The 12,889-nt window shown below is 41.6% G+C and overlaps 2 non-coding genes across 2 annotated transcripts; both read left to right on the forward strand.

The window, feature by feature from the left end:
• The first annotated feature begins 11,847 nt into the window (after positions 1 to 11,847).
• Positions 11,848 to 11,930, forward strand: trnal-cag (transfer RNA leucine (anticodon CAG)). The gene has a single exon. It is a non-coding gene; the product is annotated as a tRNA-Leu (tRNA).
• A 525-nt stretch (positions 11,931 to 12,455) lies between these two features.
• trnak-cuu (transfer RNA lysine (anticodon CUU)) lies at positions 12,456 to 12,528 on the forward strand. Its single transcript has one exon. It is a non-coding gene; the product is annotated as a tRNA-Lys (tRNA).
• Positions 12,529 to 12,889: the final 361 nt, after the last annotated feature.

The raw sequence follows: 12,889 nt of genomic DNA on the forward strand, positions 1-12,889 counted from the left end.
GTGCCTAAAGACCAGTTCAGCATGGACTACGTTGAACCTTCAGTCCGCTGCATCAGCACCCATGGACGGTTCCCCCCTGACAGGAGGATTCTGGTGAGGAACATTAGTGGGACAGCGCTCTTCTTAGAACGGTTCTGATCCACCTTCCCTCCCCCTGTAGCTCCTCCTGTGTCCCCTCAGGCTCTTGTTAGAACGGTTCTGATCCACCTTCCCTCCCCCTGTAGCTCCTCCTGTGTCCCCTCAGCGATCTTGTTAGAACGGTTCTGATCCACCTTCCCTCCCCCTGTAGCTCCTCCTCTGTCCCCTCAGCGCTCTTGTTAGAACGGTTCTGATCCACCTTCCCTCCCCCTGTAGCTCCTCCTGTGTCCCCTCAGCGCTCTTGTTAGAACGGTTCTGATCCACCTTCCCTCCCCCTGTAGCTCCTCCTGTGTCCCCTCAGCGCTCTTGTTAGAACGGTTCTGATCCACCTTCCCTCCCCCTGTAGCTCCTCCTGTGTCCCCTCAGCGCTCTTGTTAGAACGGTTCTGATCCACCTTCCCTCCCCCTGTAGCTCCTCCTGTGTCCCCTCAGCGCTCTTGTTAGAACGGTTCTGATCCACCTTCCCTCCCCCTGTAGCTCCTCCTGTGTCCCCTCAGCGCTCTTGTTAGAACGGTTCTGATCCACCTTCCCTCCCCCTGTAGCTCCTCCTGTGTCCCCTCAGCGCTCTTGTTAGAACGGTTCTGATCCACCTTCCCTCCCCCTGTAGCTCCTCCTGTGTCCCCTCACGTTTCCAAACTCCCTCCCACTGGCTGGTGCTGAAGGAGGGCCAGAGCTCCTCCTACAGGAGCCCATCCTGGCCTCCCCCGCTGCAGCTCCTCCACTGACCTCCCACCAGAGAGATGAGCCCCCTGGTTCAGAGGTGACAGACCACCTCTGGGAGCAGACAACAGAGACCACATCAGGCTGGACTCCGTGCAGGTACGGAGGCTGACGGCTGCTGAGTGAGTGAGTTGACGACGCTCCCACCACCGCTGCTGGATTGATTTAACACATCTGGAATATTTAGATTTATTCTGGGTCAACATCTGCATCTGTTGAAGTCCTCAGTCTCCATGCAGGTGGTGTTGTTCCAGATAAAAGGTCTCAATAACAGCATCACTCCAGGTGAAACCATTCCAAAGAAGGCTAAGTGGAGCTGGCATATCAGCCCCCAATGGAAGCCTGCTGCTGCTGCCAAGCTCTCCATGTCATCATGGAAAAGTTGATTGTTCAACTCAATGTTTTTCCCATTGGGAGGAGATTTGTTGTTCCACCATGAAGTCTTTTCTTGTGATGAGTTTGTGTGTTGGAGTAGCATGAAGATATCTTGTTATCATGATCAACTCATCTGGCCTGGTGGAAGAACGCTGCTGTGTTTGGATTCAGACGAGTCAAATCTGAACCAGGGACTTGTAGTTTTATCCTCGGTCTCCGGACTCATAAAATGGAGACCGGCCCAGTTTGACACTTTTGAACTCCTCCATGATGTTCAAATCTCATGACTGAGATTCGTGATTGGAAACATCGGCGGTTCAGCAAAGAAAACATGTACCATTGAACATCGCTCTCATCCTTCTACTCAGAACGCTGCGGTGGACTCCACCGTGTCCAGGCTTTGGGCAGATACGTCTTCATCCTCCACCACCACCAGCTGCTCCACCCCACCCACCCTGTGCAGGTCTACATTACCAGGGTCGGATCTGGCAGGGTGGAGGATCTTTGATTCATCTTAGCTTTCCTGCTCCGGCTGTTTGAGAAACATTAAAATGGAGATGGTTGTTTGTGTCTTTCAGGCCACGCCAACGCCTCCTTCTGTCCCCACGCTTACGGCTGCCGAAACGTGCCGGTGTCTGAAAGCCAGATCATTCTGGATGTGCCGGACCACCAGGTCCTCCTCACCTGCAGGTTCGTGCAGGCAGAGCCCTGTGGTGGTAGGTTTCCTGCTCCTCTGCTGGACTGATACCCTCTCCCTTTCCCAACACGTATCTGCTGTTTCTACTCTGTGCCTCCTTCTCCTCTGTCAGGCCTGGACTTCTTCCTTCTGTCTCTCCAGGATTACGTCCTGGTGGTGCCTGAGAGCAGCTCCAGCTCCAGCTCCCTGAACTAAGAACCACTGGAGAAATCTGACCACTTCATCAGCAACTGTGGCCTCAACAGCTTTCATGTCAAGTCGGTGTCTCTCAGCCTGAGTTGGTCCCTGTTCTCTATCCCTGAATGTTCTAGAGGAACTAAACTGGGCCTGACTGGGACGCTTCTGTCTGCTCAGATTTGGGTTGTGAATGCATTCAGATGTCATTTACAAGCATTGGAACTAAAGACCTGAGCCTCAAGAATATTTAGTTCTTGATTTACTTTCTCTTGCAGGGTTTCATTTTGTGCTAATTTTCTTTTGAAGATCTTTGTTTTTTTGTTGTCCTTCCATTTAGCAAGTTTGGCTAATAACCTTTTCCCCACTAAACTAATTTTCCTAAAATGTCTCGCTAACGTTTCCTTTTTCTCTGTCGTCCCTCCTGTCGTTCGTCTCCATTCTGTCTCAGCTCAGCTGTGTCTCTTGGGCTCTCTTCAACAACGGCGCCCTGCCTTGTGCCTGCCATGAGGTTGGAGCTGAGAGTGACACCTGCGAGCCATTTGGTGGTCGGTGCCGCTGCAGGCCCCACGTGATTGGCCGAGACTGCTCCATGTGGGCCGCGGGTTGCTGGGGATTCCCCACTGCAGACGTGAGTGTCAGATTGGATGAATGATGAGTAATAAGGGCTTTTAATGATGAGTGAGAGGACGGACCAAACCAACCTGTCCAACCATCAGAGGACAGTTTGTTGTTCTAGTTTCAACTCTTACTACATTATTGTAAGCATCATTTCGAGGTTTTTAGCAACTCTTACTACATGACTCAGCATCATTTTTAGGTTACTCGCAACTTTCACTACACTACTGTTAGCATCATTTTGAGTTCATTAGCAGTTCTTACTACATCACTGTCGCATCATTTTGAGATCATTAGCAATTCTTCTGACATCACTGCCGCATTATTTTGAGGTTCGTAGCAACTCTTACTACATTACTGTCAGCATCACTTTGAGTTTATTAGCAACTATCACTACATTACTGTTAGCATCATTTTGAGTTTATTAGCAATACTTACGACATCACTGTAGCATTAAATTGAGGTTAGTAGCAACTCTTACTACATGACTGTCAGCATCACTTTGAGGTTGTTCGAAACACTTACTACATTATTGTAAGCATCACTGAGTTGAATAGCAACTATCACTACATTACTGTTAGCATCATTTTGAGTTCATTAGCAATTCTTCCGACATCACTGTTGCAATATTTTGAGGTTCGTAGCAACTCTTACTACATGACCGTTAGCATCACTTTGAGGTAATTCGAAACTTTCACTCCATTACTGTTAGCATCATTTTGAGTTCATTAGCAATTCTTACTACATCACTGTCGCATCATTTTGGGATCATTAGCAATTCTTCCGATATCACTGTCGCATTATTTTGAGGTTCGTAGCAACTCTTACTACATGACTGTCAGCATCACTTTGAGGTTGTTCGAAACACTTACTACATTACTGTAAGCATCACTGAGTTGATTAGCAACTATCACTACATTACTGTTAGCATCATCTTGAGTTCATTAGCAATTCTTCCGACATCACTGTCGCAATATTTTGAGGTTCGTAGCAACTTTTACTCCATCACTGTCGCATTATTTTGAGGTTCGTAGCAACTCTTACTACATGACCATCAGCATCATTTTGAGGTTATTCGAAACTTTCACTCCATTACTGTTAGCATCATTTTGAGTTCAATGGCAATTCTTACTACATCACTGTCGCATCATTTTGAGATCATTAGCAATTCTTTTGACATCACTGTTGCATTATTTTGAGGTTCGTAGCAACTTTTACTACATTACTGTTGCATTATTTAAAGGTTCGTAGCAACTCTTACAACATTACTGTCAGCACACTTTGAGTTTATTAGCAACTATCACTACATTACTGTTAGCATCATTTTGAGTTTATTAGCAATTCATAGACATCACTGTAGCATTAAATTGAGGTTATTAGCAACTCTTACTACATGACTGTCAGCATCACTTTGAGGTTTTTCGAAATACTTACTACATTACTGTTAGCATCACTTTGAGTTCATTAGCAACTATCACTACATTACTGTCAGCATCACTTTGAGTTCATTAGCAACTATCACTACATTACTTTTAGCATCATTTTGAGGTTAGAAGCAACTATCACTACATTACTGTTAGCGTCATTTTGAGTTTATTAGCAATTCATTGACATCACTGTAGCATTAAATTGAGGTTAGTAGCAACTCTTACGACATGACTGTCAGCATCACTTTGAGGTTATTCAAAACTTTCACTCCATTACTGTGAGCATCATTTTGAGTTCATTAGCAATTCTTACTACATCACTGTCGCATCATTTTGAGGTCATTAGCAATTCTTCCGACATCACTGTCGCATTATTTTGAGGTTCGTAGCAACTCTTACTACATGACTGTCAGCATCACTTTGAGTTTATTAGCAACTATCACTACATTACTGTTAGCATCATTTTGAGTTCATTAGAAATTCTTACGACATCACTGTAGCATTAAATTGAGTTCATTAGCAACTCTTACTACATGACTGTCAGCATCACTTTGAGGTTGTTGGAAACACTTACTACATTACTTTAAGCATCACTGAGTTAATAGCAACTATCACTACATTACTTTTAGCATCATTTTGAGTTCATTAGCAATTCTTACGACATCACTGTCCCATAATTTTGAGATCATTAACAAATCTTTTGACATCACTGTCGCATTACTTTGAGGTTCGAAGCAACTCTTACTACATTACTGTCAGCATCACTTTGAGTTCATTAGCAACTATCACTACATTACTTTTAGCATTATTTTGAGGTTAGTAGCAACTCTTACTACATGACTGTCAGCGTCACTTTGAGGTTGTTCGAAACACTTACTACATTATTGTATGCATCACTGAGTTGATTAGCAACTATCACTACATTACTTTTAGCATCATTTTGAGTTTATTAGCAACTATCACTACATTACTGTTGGCGTCATTTTGAGTTTATTAGCAATTCATAGACATCACTGTAGCATTAAATTGAGGTTAGTAGCAACTCTTACTAAATGACTGTCAGCATCACTTTGAGGTTGTTCGAAACTCTTACTACATTACTGTAAGCATCACTGAGTTTATTAGCAACTATCACTACATTACTGTTAGCATCATTTTGAGGTTAGAAGCAACTGTTACTACATGACTGACAGCATCACTTTTAGGTTGTTGGAAACACTTACTACATTACTATAAGGATCACTGAGTTGATTAGCAACTATCACTACATTACTTTTAGCATCATTTTGAGTTCATTAGCAATTCTTACGACATCACTGTCCCATCAGTTTGAGATCATTAACAATTCTTTTGACATCACTGTCGCATTACTTTGAGGTTCGAAGCAACTCTTACTACATGACTGTCAGCATCACTTTGAGGCTGTTCAAAACACTTAGTACATTACTGTCAGCATCACTTTGAGTTCATTCGCAACTATCACTACATTACTTTTAGCATTATTTTGAGTTCATTAGCAATTCTTCCGACATCACTGTCGCAATATTTTGAGATTCGTAGCAACACTTACTACATGACTGTCAGCATCACTTTGAGGTTATTCGAAACTTTCACTCCATTACTGTTAGCATCATTTTGAGTTCATTAGCAATTCTTCCGACATCACTGTCGCATTATTTTGAGGTTCGTAGCAACTCTTACTACATGACTGTCAGCATCACTTTGAGGTTATTCGAAACACTTACTACATTACTGGAAGGATCACTGAGTTGATTAGCAACTATCACTACATTACTGTTAGCATCATCTTGAGTTCATTAGCAATTCTTCCGACATCACTGTCGCAATATTTTGAGGTTCGTAGCAACTTTTACTCCATCACTGTCGCATTATTTTGAGGTTCGTAGCAACTCTTACTATATGACTGTCAGCATCACTTTGAGGTTATTCGAAACGTTCCCTCCATTACTGTAGCATCATTTTGAGTTCATTAGCAATTCTTACTGAATCACTGTCACATCATTTTGAGATCTTTAGCAATTCTTCTGGCATCACTGTTGCATTATTTTGAGGTTCGTGGCAACTCTTACTACATGACCATCAGCATCATTTTGAGGTTATTCGAAACTTTCACTCCATTACTGTTAGCATCATTTTGAGTTCAATAGCAATTCTTACTACATCACTGTCGCATCATTTTGAGATCATTAGCAATTCTTTTGACATCACTGTTGCATTATTTTGAGGTTCGTAGCAACTTTTACTACATTACTGTTGCATTATTTAAAGGTTCGTAGCAACTCTTACTACATTACTGTCAGCACACTTTGAGTTTATTAGCAACTATCACTACATTACTGTTAGCATCATTTTGAGTTTATTAGCAATTCATAGACATCACTGTAGCATTAAATTGAGGTTATTAGCAACTCTTACTACATGACTGTCAGCATCACTTTGAGGTTTTTCGAAATACTTACTACATTACTGTTAGCATCACTTTGAGTTCATTAGCAACTATCACTACATTACTGTCAGCATCACTTTGAGTTCATTAGCAACTATCACTACATTACTTTTAGCATCATTTTGAGGTTAGAAGCAACTATCACTACATTACTGTTAGCGTCATTTTGAGTTTATTAGCAATTCATTGACATCACTGTAGCATTAAATTGAGGTTAGTAGCAACTCTTACGACATGACTGTCAGCATCACTTTGAGGTTATTCAAAACTTTCACTCCATTACTGTGAGCATCATTTTGAGTTCATTAGCAATTCTTACTACATCACTGTCGCATCATTTTGAGGTCATTAGCAATTCTTCCGACATCACTGTCGCATTATTTTGAGGTTCGTAGCAACTCTTACTACATGACTGTCACCATCACTTTGAGGTTATTCGAAACACTTACTACATTACTGTTAGCATCATTTTGAGTTCATTAGCAATTCTTCCGACATGACTGTCGCAATATTTTGAGGTTCGTAGCAACTCTTCCTACATTATTGTTGCATTATTTTAAGGTTCGTAGCAACTCTTACTACATGACTGTCAGCATCACTTTGAGTTTATTAGCAACTATCACTACATTACTGTTAGCATCATTTTGAGTTCATTAGAAATTCTTACGACATCACTGTAGCATTAAATTGAGTTCATTAGCAACTCTTACTACATGACTGTCAGCATCACTTTGAGGTTGTTGGAAACACTTACTACATTACTTAAGCATCACTGAGTTAATAGCAACTATCACTACATTACTTTTAGCATCATTTTGAGTTCATTAGCAATTCTTACGACATCACTGTCCCATAATTTTGAGATCATTAACAAATCTTTTGACATCACTGTCGCATTACTTTGAGGTTCGAAGCAACTCTTACTACATTACTGTCAGCATCACTTTGAGTTCATTAGCAACTATCACTACATTACTTTTAGCATTATTTTGAGGTTAGAAGCAACTCTTACTACATGACTGTCAGCGTCACTTTGAGGTTGTTCGAAACACTTACTACATTATTGTATGCATCACTGAGTTGATTAGCAACTATCACTACATTACTTTGAGCATCATTTTGAGTTTATTAGCAACTATCACTACATTACTGTTGGCGTCATTTTGAGTTTATTAGCAATTCATAGACATCACTGTAGCATTAAATTGAGGTTAGTAGCAACTCTTACTAAATGACTGTCAGCATCACTTTGAGGTTTTTCGAAACTCTTACTACATTACTGTCAGCATCACTGAGTTTATTAGCAACTATCACTACATTACTGTTAGCATCATTTTGAGGTTAGAAGCAACTGTTACTACATGACTGACAGCATCACTTTTAGGTTGTTGGAAACACTTACTACATTACTGTAAGGATCACTGAGTTGATTAGCAACTATCACTACATTACTTTTAGCATCATTTTGAGTTCATTAGCAATTCTTACGACATCACTGTCCCATCAGTTTGAGATCATTAACAATTCTTTTGACATCACTGTCGCATTACTTTGAGGTTCGAAGCAACTCTTACTACATTACTGTCAGCATCACTTTGAGTTCATTCGCAACTATCACTACATTACTTTTAGCATTATTTTGAGTTCATTAGCAATTCTTCCGACATCACTGTCGCAATATTTTGAGATTCGTAGCAACACTTACTACATGACTGTCAGCATCACTTTGAGGTTATTCGAAACTTTCACTCCATTACTGTTAGCATCATTTTGAGTTCATTAGCAATTCTTACTACATCACTGTCGCATCATTTTGAGATCATTAGCAATTCTTCCGACATCACTGTCGCATTATTTTGAGGTTCGTAGCAACTCTTACTACATGACTGTCAGCATCACTTTGAGGTTGTTCGAAACACTTACTACATTACTGTAAGGATCACTGAGTTGATTAGCAACTATCACTACATTACTGTTAGCATCATTTTGAGTTCATTAGCAATTCTTCCGACATCACTGTCGCAATATTTTGAGGTTCGTAGCAACTTTTACTACATTACTGTCGCATTATTTTAAGGACCGTAGCAACTCTTACTACATTACTGTCAGCATCACTTTTAGTTTATTAGCAACTATAACTACATTACTGTTAGCATCATTTTGAGTTAATGAGCAATTCTCAGAACATCACTGTAGCATTGAATTGAGTTCATTAGCAACTCTTACTAAATGACTGTCAGCATCACTTTGAGGTTGTTCGAAACTCTTACTACATTACTGTAAGCACCACTGAGTTTCTTAGCAACTATCACTACATTACTGTTTGCATCATCTTGAGTTCATTAGCAATTCTTAAGACATCACTGTCGCAATATTTTGAGGTTCGTAGCAACTTTTACTACATTACTGTCGCATTATTTTGAGGTTTGTAGCAACACTTACTACATGACTGTCAGCATCACTTTGAGGTTATTCGAAAGTTTCACTCCATTACTGTTAGCATCATCTTGAGTTCATTAGCAATTCTTCCGACATCACTGTCGCAATATTTTGAGGTTCGTAGCAACTCTTAGTACATTACTGTCAGCATCACTTTGAGGTTATTCGAAACATTCACTCCATTACTGTAGCAATATTTTGAGTTCATTAGCAATTCTTACTACATCACTGTCGCATCATTTTGAGATCATTAGCAATTCTTCCGACATCACTGTCGCATTATTTTGAGGTTCGTAGCAACTCTTTCTACATGACTGTCAGCATCACTTTGAGGTTATTCGAAACACTCACTACATTACTGTAAGCATCACTGAGTTGATTAGCAACTATCACTACATAACTGTTAGCATCATTTTGAGTTCATTAGCAATTCTTACTACATCACTGTCGCATCATTTTGAGATCATTAGCAATTCTTCCGACATCACTGTCGCAATATTTTGAGGTTCGTTGCAACTCTTACTACATTATTGTTGCATTATTTAAAGGTTCGTAGCAACTCTTACTACATTACTGTAAGCATCACTGAGTTGATTAGCAACTATCACTACATTACTTTTAGCATCATTTTGAGTGTATTAGCAACTATCACTACATTACTTTTAGCGTCATTTTGAGTTTATTAGCAATTCATAGACATCACTGTAGCATTAAATTGAGGTTAGTAGCAACTCTTACTAAATGACTGTCAGCATCACTTTGAGGTTGTTTGAAACACTTACTACATTACTGTAAGCATCACTGAGTTTATTAGCAACTATCACTACATTACTGTTAGCATCATTTTGAGTTCATTAGCAATTCTTCCGACATCACTGTAGCATTATTGTGAGGTTTTGAGGTACCTTTGTTTGTAACCGATCTGCTGACCAGCGAGACGCCACCACGCACGGCTGTCTTCTCTGTAAAGGACGGAGAGGAAGTGGAAAGGACGGAGAAGGGTCGGACCAGGTCTATTTCTAGGTGACCACTCACTATCGTCTGCCACACTGCCCCTCATGGTGGGGAGTGTAGCGCTATCCTGCCACAGTACATTTGTTTCATTCTTTTGCTCTTGCACTTTAATTAAAATGGACTTGACTTGAGAATGTTTTGTTTCAAAATATAGATGAATTCCCAGATTTATAGGTATCATGAGTATGAAGTTGCACTTGCACCCGGTGGGAAAATGTCCTCTGCATTTGACTCTAACTATGTAGGAGCAGTGGTAGCAGTGTCAGCCTGGGGGCTTGGTCAAGATCAATGACAGGAGTAGCAGACAGGTAATATCCATAGCATGCTTGTTGTTTTAGAGGAGTAAGGGTACACTGTTGGTCTCTCACCTGATGCGCTGTCATCAGCACAAATGATCTGTTCCTAAACATCAAAATCTACCATCCCCCCTGATTGTTTTTTACAACTGGAGTACTGGTTAACACTTTAGAAAGCCTTCATTCACAGCTGTGAAGAACCTTGAACCTGATATCCCAGACATCAAAGTGGGCCACTAACCACTGACCCTGAGATCAAAATGAACGCTCTGATCTCAGAGATCTGGGATATTTCCCATCCCATGGCCCTTCAAATAAGAGCCCTGTGTCTCTGTCTCAAAGTTTTCAACCGTATTTGTTTGTTAAATTAAAACCAGACGACCACTGTGGTCCTTTTTACACGGTAAGTAAAGCACAGATGCCCTGGTGGACCTGTTGGCACCCTGGACTTTGAATCCAGTGACCTGAGTCCAAGTCTCCGTTCCAGCAGGTTTCCTGCAGCCTTCAGCAGAGCTGCCATGTTTCTCTGTAGAGAACTAAGTGATGCTCTCAGCAGGTTGAGGGCACCACCAACAAGTGAGGTTTGAACCTCTGACTTCCTTCTTGTCAAACAGGAAACTCCTAATACCTCATTTGAGTAAAGTACCTCATATTCCTGACATCCAAGTAGTAGTGAAGTGGAGGAAGAAGGGAGGAGATCTCCAACAGGATCCTTCTTTCCTCTGTCCTCCTTGATCTCATGGATCACCACAGTCAAGGGGAGACCCAAGCTCCCGGATGGATCTGGCACTCAGGAACTGCTGAGTTTTCCAGTGGACTTTGTTCCATCCATGGTTCAGGAGCAGGACTCCTCCTGGTTAACCTGGTATCTTTCCACCCAACTGTGGGTTCTTGGAGAATTTTTCATGTCGTGTCAAGAAATCAGGCTGGTGGGTTTTTCAATGAGAGAAATTCTGGTAACTTAATTAAGTGGCATGTTTGTTGAAGCAGTAATTAACTGATAAATTAAGGAAGGCCTGGCCAGTCTTTGCTCCCAGGTCATACGATGGAGTTAGAAAGTCCTGAATCAATCTGGAGTTCCTTGATTTCCTTGTGGTTCTTGTTCCTTTTGCCAATGTAGTCTGGAACAAGAGCAAGATGAACCTCCAAATATCAACAGGTTGATTGCAGGTGATGTCAAGTGGTATTTAGAGGAACCTCCTCTTTGTGTTTGGTTCCAGGGTGGAAGGGTGAGCACTCTGGACTCTGGATCAGTGATCAGAGTTCAAGTCTCAGAAGGACCTTCCTGTCTGGAATGTGTCCCATGTAACAAACTGATCAAGAGATGCAATGTGGTTCTAATGTTCTGGTTCATTTCTTACTGCCATGAACTCAGACTGTGTGTTTAATGTTAACAATAAATGCAACAACTAAGGAGCCAGTAGCTCCTGTGGAAAAAATTCTACTTTGTCAGTGAATTAATTCAGTCTGCATCTAAGTGTCTGTCAGGATGGCCGAGCGGTCTAAGGCGCTGCGTTCAGGTCGCAGTCTCTCCTGGAGGCGTGGGTTCGAATCCCACTTCTGACAAAGTACATTTTCTCCACATTCCTATGCATCCACAGTGGTACATTCCAAACCCAGTTGAAGCTGCTCTCCACTGATGGGAGTGAGTGGTTGAACTGGCAGCAGAGGAGGCAAAGGAGCTTCCCTGTGACGGTCCAACATCGCCTGGTTTCCTCCAACATGGAGCAGCCACCAAAACTGATCTTCAAATGTTGGATCAAAGTCTACTGATCCACCTGTCTCATGTTGATGAGGTCATCCAGCCTGATGATCTCGAGGTTCTCCTTTGAGTGGTTCCCTCTGGGAGAGTTCTCTCTCTGTAACTTGTGTGTGTGTTTGCTCGTATCCTGTTTCTCCTTGACAGCACTTTAGTGTTTTTACCACTGGTGTCTCATCTGTGGTTCACCTTTTATTTTACTTCTTTGTCAAAGATGAAGGTGTTTGTGGTCATTCATCAATCATGTGATGGCTCATGTGACTGTGAATGATGAAGAGCTTGTAGCGTCTCTCACTCTGATCACTTCAGGCTATTGAAGATACTCTGATGTAGCCTGACTAGCTCAGTCGGTAGAGCATGAGACTCTTAATCTCAGGGTCGTGGGTTCAAGCCCCACGTTGGGCGTTCATCTTGAACACCCCTGCTTGTTCTCTCACTTTCTGCAGCTGTGATTGGGAATTGTAAGAAAAATCACTGAATGAACAACACAAACACAGACTGTGTCTGAAGTTCCACACCTGCACCCGACTCAGAATGAAAAACCAGTGTGTTCTCAATTGTATCCACTGTCAATCCTGATTCTGGAGAAATTTCTTTGTGTGTTTTGATGGACGCGAGCCAAGCAGAAATTTCCCACAATGCAATAGGGTGGCGTTTGGTCAGTGTTGAGCAGGTGTCAGTCTGACAATGATGTCATATTATTGTGTCATCACTTGACCAGACCCAAAAGTAGGCTCAGGTATCAGTTTCTTCTCAATGCTAATGT

The sequence above is a fragment of the Aulostomus chinensis genome, chromosome 1, assembly GCF_037954235.1.
Source record: "Aulostomus chinensis isolate RoL2024-O1b breed Wild chromosome 1, RoL_Achi_v1.0, whole genome shotgun sequence".
NCBI lineage: Eukaryota > Metazoa > Chordata > Actinopteri > Syngnathiformes > Aulostomidae > Aulostomus > Aulostomus chinensis.